Raw genomic sequence first — 6941 nt, forward strand, 5'->3', positions numbered from 1 at the left:
ACACTTTGCAAAAGGCCATACTGACAAAGGCTAATAAGCATTCATCTAAAACGTTTCCTAGAAAAACTTTAAAAAGTCAATAATCTGGAGAGTTTTTGTAAAATGTTTCTTCCATCAACCAACGAAGAAACACATTGGTACTTTCCCATGATGAGTGAGTGCTTCAGGATCTCTTGCACTTACATGTGCAGCAGAGTACTGCAATGGAAGCATGCTGGGCCCATAACCCAGAGGTAGGCAGATTGAAACTATCCTTTGCTATATGCATTTTTTTTGTTACTTTAAGTAATCAAAACTGGGATTGATATTTTTGCTCTTTTATTTTTACTTGAAGTACAATAACTTTTACCATTTTAATTTGTTTGAATAGTATATTGACAGTATAGTTTTCTTTAAAAAATCCACTTAATTTTCTTTACCCTATTATTAAAAGGGTAATTGACAAAAACAAACTACATTGTCACCAGAAGAGCAATACAAAATGTACAAGTGATATATTAAAATCATCTTTCCAGCTTGAATTTCAATGATGCATTGGGGCAACGATTTTGTGAGAAACATCTTCACCCTTAAATAAAGATTTTCTTAATTCCTTACCTGTGTGCTAATTAGATATCACCTTGTTTTCACATTAAACAGACTTCCACATGAGAAAGCAGCAAGGATGCAATGGCGTTAATGTTTCCTGGTGTCAACCTGTATTATTTCAGTAGAAATTGAAATGAGGATGCATCTTGCTGCCTTTCCAATGAAGCAAGTTTAATTTAGTAATAGGTGAAAAACCATCCCTACAAAGGTGTTAATCAGAGACTTGGCTTTGTGGACACTTTTCAGAGAACAAATTTGTTAGCATAAAAATAAAGCCAGAAAATGAAGAGCTGTTTAATCACTCAATTGGATTTTTTTGCCAGCATATTTCTTTTTCTCTGCAACCCACTGCTAAATTGTGCTTCCTAGCTGTTTTTATAAAATCACTGAATCAAATCTAACTCTGATTACATCAGAGAAGGCCAGGTACCCTACACCAGAACAGGGCGTTTGAAATTTTGACTTGTCTACTTAAAGATCACCAAAATCTGATAACAAGGTCAATTACGTCCCTGGGTGGGATTGAACCACCAACCTTTTGGTTTATAGCCGTACACACTAACTGATTGCGCCACAGAGACACTTTGCAAAAGTACATACTGACAAAGGCCAATAAGCATTCATCTAAAACGTTTCCTAGAAAAACTTTAAAAAGTCAATAATCTGGAGAGTTTTTGTAAGATGTTTCTTCCATCCACCAACGAAGAAACACATTGGTACTTTCCCATGATGAGTGAGTGCTTCAGGATCTCTTGCACTTACATGTGCAGCAGAGTACAGCAATGGAAGCATGCTGGGCACATAACCCAGAGGTAGACAGATTGAAACTATCCTCTGCTATATGCATTTTTTTTTGTTAATTAAAGTAATCCAAAACTGGGATTGATATGTTGGCTCTTTTATTTTTACTTACAGTACAATAACTTTTACCATTTTAATTTGTTTTAATAGTATATTGACAGTATTGTTTTCTGTCAAAAATCCACTTAATTTTCTTTACCCTATTATTAAAATGGTAATTGACAAAAACAAACTACATTGTCACCAGAAGAGCAATACAAAATGTACAAGTGATATATTAAAATCATCTTTCCAGCTTGAATTTCAATGATGCATTGGGGCAACGATTTTGTGAGAAACATCTTCACCCTTAAATAAAGATTTTCTTAATTCCTTACCTGTGTGCTAATTAGATATCACCTTGTTTTCACATTAAACAGACTTTCACATGAGAAAGCAGCAAGGATGCAGTGGCGTTAATGTTTCCTGGTGTCAACCCGTATTATTTCAGTAGACATTGAAATGAGGATGCATCTTGCTGCCTTTCCAATTAAGCAAATTTAATTTAGTAATAGGTGAAAAACCATCCCTACAAAGGTGTTAATCAGAGACTTAGCTTTGTGGACACTTTTCAGAGATCAAATTTGTTAGCATAAAAATAAAGCCAGAAAATTAAGAGCTGTTTAATCACTCAATTGGATTTTTTTTGCCAGCATATTTCTTTTTCTCTGCAACCCACTGCTAAATTGTGCTTCCTAGCTGTTTTTATAAAATCACTGAATCAAATCTAACTCTGATTACATCAGAGAAGGCCAGGTACCCTACACCATAAGAGGGGGTTTGAAATTTTGACTTGTCTACTTAAAGATCACCAAAATCTGATAACAAGGTCAATTACGTCCCTTGGTGGGATTGAACCACCAACCTTTTGGTTAGTAGCTATACACACTAACTGATTGCGCCACAGAGACACTTTGCAAAAGTCCATACTGACAAAGGCTAATAAGCATTCATCTAAAACGTTTCCTAGAAAAACTTTAAAAAGTCAATAATCTGGAGAGTTTTTGTAAGATGTTTCTTCCATCAACCAACGAAGAAACACATTGGTACTTTCCCAGGATGAGTGAGTGCTTCAGGATCTATTGCACTTACATGTGCAGCAGAGTACTGCAATGGAAGCATGCTGGGCCCATAACCCAGAGGTAGGCAGATTAAAACTATCCTCTGCTATATGCATTTTTTTTGTTAATTAAAGTAATCCAAAACTTGGATTGATATTTTTGCTCTTTTATTTTTCATTAAAGTACAATAACTTTTACCATTTTAATTTGTTTTAATAGTATATTGAAAGTATTGTTTTCTTTTAAAAATCCACTTAATTTTCATTACCCTATTATTAAAATGGTAATTGACAAAAACAAACTACATTGTCACCAGAAGAGCAATACAAAATGTACAAGTGATATATTAAAATCATCTTTCCAGCTTGAATTTCAATGATGCATTGGGGCAACGATTTTGTGAGAAACATTTTCACCCTTAAATAAAGATTTTCTTAATTCCTTACCTGTGTGCTAATTAGATATCACCTTGTTTTCACATTAAACAGACTTCCACATGAGAAAGCAGCAAGGATGCAGTGGCGTTAATGTTTCCTGGTGTCAACCTGTATTATTTCAGTAGACATTGAAATGAGGATGCATCTTGCTGCCTTTCCAATGAAGCAAGTTTAATTTAGTAATAGGTGAAAAACCATCCTTACAAAGGTGTTAATCAGAGACTTGGCTTTGTGGACACTTTTCAGAGAACAAATTTGTTCGCATAAAAATAAAGCCAGAAAATGAAGAGCTGTTTAATCACTCAATTGGATTTTTCAGCCAGCATATTTTTTTTCTCTGCAACCCACTGCTAAATTGTGCTTCCTAGCTGTTCTTTATAAAATCACTTAACCAAATCTAACTCTGATTACATCAAAGAAGGCCAGGTACCCTACATCATAAGAGGGGGTTTGAAATTTTGACTTGTCTACTTAAAGATCACCAAAACCTGATCACAAGGTCACTTACATCCCTGGGTGGGATTGAACCACCAACCTTTTGGTTAGTAGCCAAACACACTAACTGATTGCACCACAGAGACACTTTGCAAAAGTGGATACTGACAAAGGCTAATAAGCATTCATCTAAAACGTTTCCTAGAAAAACTTTAAAAAGTCAATAATCTGGAGAGTTTTTGTAAAATGTTTCTTCCGTCAACCAACGAAGAAACACATTGGTACTTTCCCATGATGAGTGAGTGCTTCAGGATCTCTTGCACTTACATGTGCAGCAGAGTACAGCAGTGGAAGCATGCTGGGCCCATAACCCAGCGGTAGGCAGATTGAAACTATCCTCTGCTATATGCATTTTTTTTTGTTAATTAAAGTAATCCAAAACTGGGATTGATATTTTGGCTCTTTTATTTTTACTTAAAGTACAATAACTTTTACCATTTTAATTTGTTTTAATAGTATATTGACAGTATTGTTTTCTTTCAAAAATCCACTTAATTTTCTTTACCCTATTATTAAAATGGTAATTGACAAAAACAAACTACATTGTCACCAGAAGATCTATACAAAATTTACAAGTGATATATTAAAATCATCTTTCCAGCTTGAATTTCAATGATGCATTGGGGCAACGATTTTGTGAGAAACATCTTCACCCTTAAATAAAGATTTTCTTAATTCCTTACCTGTGTGCTAATTAGATATCACCTTGTTTTCACATTAAACAGACTTCCACATGAGAAAGCAGCAAGAATACAGTGGCGTTAATGTTTCCTGGTGTCAACCTGTATTATTTCAGTAGACATTGAAATGAGGATGCATCTTGCTGCCTTTCCAATGAAGCAAGTTTAATTTAGTAATAGGTGAAAAACCATCCCTACAAAGGTGTTAATCAGAGACTTGGCTTTGTGGACAATTTTCAAAGAACAAATTTGTTAGCATAAAAATAAAGCCAGAAAATGAAGAGCTGTTTAATCACTCAATTGGATTTTTTTTGACAGCATATTTCTTTTTCTCTGCAACCCACTGCTAAATTGTGCTTCCTAGCTGTTTTGATAAAATCACTGAATCAAATCTAACTCTGATTACATCAGAGAAGGCCAGGTACCCTACACCATAACAGGGGGTTTGAAATTTTGACTTGTCTACTTAAAGATCACCAAAATCTGATAACAAGGTCAATTACGTCCCTGGTTGGGATTGAACCACCAACCTTTTGGTTAGTAGCCGGACACACTAACCGATTGCGCCACAAAGACACTTTGCAAAAAGTTCATACTGACAAAGTCTAATAAGCATACATCTAGAACGTTTCCTAGAAAAACTTTAAAAAGTCAATAATCGGGAGAGTTTTTGTAAGATGTTTCTTCCATCAACCAATGAAGAAACACATTGGTACTTTCCCATGATGAGTGAGTGCTTCAGGATCTCTCGCACTTACATGTGCAGCAGAGTACTGTAATGGAAGCATGCTGGGCTCATAACCCAGAGGTAGGCAGATTGAAACTATCCTTTGCTATATGCATTTTTTTTTTGTTAATTTAAGTAATCAAAACTGGGATTGATATTTTTGCTCTTTTATTTTTACTTAAAGTACAATAACTTTTACCATTTTAATTTGTTTTAATAGTATATTGACAGTATAGTTTTCTTTAAAAAATCCACTTAATTTTCTTTACCCTATTATTAAAAGGGTAATTGACAAAAACAAACTACATTGTCACCAGAAGAGCAATACAAAATGTACAAGTGATATATTAAAATCATCTTTCCAGCTTGAATTTCAATGATGCATTGGGGCAACAATTTTGTGAGAAACATCTTCACCCTTAAATAAAGATTTTCTTAATTCCTTACCTGTGTGCTAATTAGATATCACCTTGTTTTCAAATTAAACAGACTTCTACATGAGAAAGCAGCAAGGATGCAGTGGCGTTAATGTTTCCTGGTGTCAACCCGTATTATTTCAGTAGACATTGAAATGAGGATGCATCTTGCTGCCTTTCCAATGAAGCAAGTTTAATTTAGTAATAGGTGAAAAACCATCCCTACAAAGGTATTAATCAGAGACTTGGCTTTGTGGACACTTTTCAGAGAACAAATTTGTTAGCATAAAAATAAAGCCAGAAAATGAAGAGCTGTTTAATCACTCAATTGGATTTTTTTTGCCAGCATATTTCTTTTTCTCTGCAACCCACTGCTAAATTGAGCTTCCTAGCTGTTTTTATTAAACCACTGAATCAAATCTAACTCTGATTACATCAGAAAAGGCCAGGTACCCTACACCATAACAGGGGGTTTGAAATTTTGACTTGTCTACTTAAAGATCACCAAAATCTGATAACAAGGTCAATTACGTCTCTGGGTGGGATCGAACCACCAACCTTTTGGTTAGTAGCCAGACACACTAACCGATTGCGCCACAGAGACACTTCGCAAAAAGTACATACTGACAAAGGCTAATAAGCATACATCTAGAACGTTTCCTAGAAAAACTTTAAAAAGTCAATAATCTGGAGAGTTTTTGTAAAATGTTTCTTCCATCAACCAATGAAGAAACACATTGGTACTTTCCCATGATGAGTGAGTGCTTCAGGATCTCTTGCACTTACATGTGCAGCAGAGTACTGCAATGGAAGCATGCTGGGCCCATAACCCAGAGGTAGGAAGATTGAAACTATCCTTTGCTATATGCATTTTTTTTGTTAATTTAAGTAATCAAAACTGGGATTGATATGTTGGCTCTTTTATTTTTACTTAAAGTACAATAACTTTTACCATTTTAATTTGTTTGAATAGTATATTGACAGTATAGTTTTCTTTAAAAAATCCACTTAATTTTCTTTACCCTATTATTAAAAGGGTAATTGACAAAAACAAACTACATTGTCACCAGAAGAGCAATACAAAATGTACAAGTGATATATTAAAATCATCTTTCCAGCTTGAATTTCAATGATGCATTGGGGCAACGATTTTGTGAGAAACATCTTCACCCTTAAATAAAGATTTTCTTAATTCCTTACCTGTGTGCTAATTAGATATCACCTTGTTTTCACATTAAACAGACTTCTACATGAGAAAGCAGCAAGGATGCAGTGACGTTAATGTTTCCTGGTGTCAACCTGTATTATTTCAGTAGACATTGAAATGAGGATGCATCTTGCTGCCTTTCCAATGAAGCAAGTTTAATTTAGTTATAGGTGAAAAACCATCCTTACAAAGGTGTTAATCAGAGACTTGGCTTTGTGGACACTTTTTAGAGAACAAATTTGTTAGCATAAAAATAAAGGCAGAAAATGAAGAGCTGTTTAATCACTCAATTGGATTTTTCTGCCAGCATATTTTTTTTCTCTGCAAACCCATTGCTAAATTGTGCTTCCTAGCTGTTTTTTATAAAATCACTGAATCAAATCTAACTGATTACATCAGAGAAGGCCAGGTACCCTACACCATAAGAGGGGATTTGAAATATTGACTTGTCTACTTTAATATCACCAAAACCTGATCACAAGGTCAATTA

At 34.6% G+C, this 6941-nt stretch overlaps 1 non-coding gene across 1 annotated transcript; it reads right to left on the minus strand.

Annotated features, from left to right (window-relative positions):
• Nucleotides 1-5774: 5774 nt before the first annotated feature.
• Nucleotides 5775-5848, minus strand: TRNAS-ACU (transfer RNA serine (anticodon ACU)). Its single transcript has one exon. It is a non-coding gene; the product is annotated as a tRNA-Ser (tRNA).
• Nucleotides 5849-6941: the final 1093 nt, after the last annotated feature.

The sequence above is a fragment of the Pseudophryne corroboree genome, chromosome 3, assembly GCF_028390025.1.
Source record: "Pseudophryne corroboree isolate aPseCor3 chromosome 3, aPseCor3.hap2, whole genome shotgun sequence".
Lineage (NCBI taxonomy): Eukaryota > Metazoa > Chordata > Amphibia > Anura > Myobatrachidae > Pseudophryne > Pseudophryne corroboree.